Here is a 2917-nt window from a genome sequence, read left to right as displayed (position 1 = left end):
GTTGCACCCTGGACCGCATCATTAAAGAACATAACACTTTGAAGAGAAGAACCCGAGGGCGAGCGGCATGCAATTGCCTTAGCAGGAACGGTTGGCATCGAAGCCAACGGTCAAAGTAACCTGGCAAAGCTGAGGAGTTCACAGGCCTGTTGTAATACGAAATTTCAATTAGAAGGACAATCATTTTGATTGGCCAAGTGTGTAAAAAAGGAATTTTACAGTATGAGTTACACGAGTAATGCGGAAACAACTATGACAAACCAACAATACAGTGATACTGTCACACGGATGTGCAAATTTTGCAAACATTTGCAAAGTAGCACTATGGAAATGTGAGTCAATTGTTTAGGGAATTGACGGCAAGAGGGAAGAAACTATTGGAATGTCTGTTGGTTTTACTGGAGTGACCCGGGTGTTGAGGGTCCATGAGGATTTTTGCCTGCCCATGTCTCGGTTCCGTGCTTCCTCAGCAGCCGCAGGGAGTACGTCCTCTGCTGGGCCTGGTGCTGATGACATTAGAAAGAAAAGGCTAGGCCATTCGGACACAAATTCTACTTCAACATTTTTGTGTAGCTACCTGACGACAACAATAATAACAGGGACAAAGAGAAGCAGATATCTTAGCAGGCTTAGAATGAGGATTTTGGCCAACTGATGGGAAGCTCGTAAAAATGCTGACTCATGCTACCTGTGCTACCAAATCAATCCACTACGCAAAAAAAGCCGAGGCAGCTGGACTACACCGCCCCACCCCCGACCCCTTTTTTTATTTTTTGGAACTGGAAACAGATCTGTCTAACTAGAGCCACATTTCCCCCTGCTCGCCGGTGCGGCCCCTGGGGGATCCATTTGTGACATGACACAAATTTTCCGCTGACAGCGAAACGAATAAATAAGCAAACAATTCCGAAAAAAGGGGTTTATGGCTGATTGTGCGTATTCCTGCTCGCAAGCAAATACCCTCGAGGCTTCTGCCTGGCCGGGGTAAGCGGAGCAAATGGTACCACTAACAATGGATATTCTTTTTCCGGCAAACGTCGTGTCGAATATAAGCCGAAGTAACCGTTAGTGTGTTTATTCAGGATCCGGTGTCACTTTATTATTTTGGGAGAAAATTACCCAATTGGTCATGTTAACACGTTGGATGTTGTGCACCCGCGCATGTCGAAAATCATGGATTTAAAAAAATTTTTTTTTAGTTAAACACGTCACTTTATTGTTGTTTTTGGTTTGGCTCACTTTTAATTGTTTCTGAGGGGAATGTTTGGTTTATCCGGGTGGACAAAAAAAATGTGTTCTTCCTCATGATTTTTTTTTCTCCCCTACGGAGTAACCGACATCTTGACTTCCGTCCCGAGGAAGAACCCCCAGAGACGCCTCCGCTTTGCCATGACGACCGCTCAAACATGCCGTTGGTTGGCATCAGATCTGCTGCCAAAATGTGTTTCCCCGCTCCGCTGTTTCCCCTCAAGTACCTTGTGCCCCACCCTCGGGGAGCCTCGTGATCAGCGGGGGAATCGGGTGCGGGGAATAACAGGGAAACTAGGGCAACACGGTGGTTTATCCTTATTCCCATCTGTCTTTGGTAGCAGCTGTGTTTAGAAATTGTAAAATAGGGAATGGAACAGAGTGTGTGCATAGATTGCCACGCAGTGTTACCGTTTCCTCCACCAAGGAAACAACAAGCACATTTACAGGCGACAGGCCGGATTGCACTTTGATACGCGGTGGTCCAAAGCTTCTCCAAGCACTCCTAGGAACGTCGTTCGAATAGGATGTTTCTGTTTTGTAGTACGGGATGAGCGAGGTCCGAATGTTTAAAGTATTCCCCACTAACAAGCTTTACTATTTCCCAATACGGGAGTATGGGCGGCGGCACGGTGGATGCCTGGTTAGCACGTCCGCCTCCCAGTGCAGAGGACGTGAGATCGAGTCCGGGCTTCAGCCTTCCTGGGTGGAGTTTGCATGTTCTTCCCGTGCTTGCGTGGGTTTTCTCCGGGTACTCCGGTTTCCTCCCACATTCCAAAGACATGCATGGCAGGTTGATTGGACACTCCAAATTGTCCATAGGTGTGATCGTGAGTATGGTTGTTCGTCTCTGTGTGCCCTGCGATTGGCTGGCAACCATTTCAGGGTGTACCCCGCCTACTGCCCGAAGCCAGCTGGGATAGGCTCCAGCAACCCCCGCGACCCTTGTGAGGACAAGCGGTTAAGAAAATGGATGGATAGATGGGAGTATGGGCCGGGATGGGGGGGTGTCAATTTAAGGTTTACTGGTGAGGATAAGGTTTTGGGGTTACAAGTTAGGATTAGTGGTTTGTAGTTTGGTTCAAATGAGTTTAAAATTTGGTCTATAGGTCAGGTTTGCAGGTTTGGATTAAGGGGTTGGTTCAGGGGTCATTGTTAAGCGGTTAGGATTAGTTCAGTGTAGGGATTAGGGTTCGGTTTACAGGTTAGGGTGTAGGGATAGAATGGAATGGGTAATGATAAGGTTAACCGGTTAGGATTATGATTAGCGGCTAGTTGCTGTCGGTTTAAAATTTTGGGTTTACAATTTGGGTTAGGGGTTATGGTTATGTTAAGGGTCACAGATCGTTCGCGTTTATGTTTAGGGCTTAGGTTTGGTGAGAATGGAAAGGCTTAGTTGCACCGTTTGGGTGAATTGTATTACTTGAACTCCGTAGTGGGAATCCAGCCTAAGACTAATTGAGGCTAGGATTGGTGGCTCTTAAAATGTTGGCAGTCAAGGGTTCGCGCTACTGTGGCACTTTAGTCCGAACATCTCCTGGAGGAAAGGTTTGCATTTTGTGAATTCAATGCAACTTTCCCAAGGAAATCCAACGGAATTGTCAGTTGGTAGTTCAGCTGGAGACGACTGACCAAAAGAACAACAAACACGTACAGAAGCCGCCTCACC

This window comes from Vanacampus margaritifer, chromosome 1, assembly GCF_051991255.1.
Source record: "Vanacampus margaritifer isolate UIUO_Vmar chromosome 1, RoL_Vmar_1.0, whole genome shotgun sequence".
Lineage (NCBI taxonomy): Eukaryota > Metazoa > Chordata > Actinopteri > Syngnathiformes > Syngnathidae > Vanacampus > Vanacampus margaritifer.
This window is presented reverse-complemented; position numbering follows the sequence as displayed.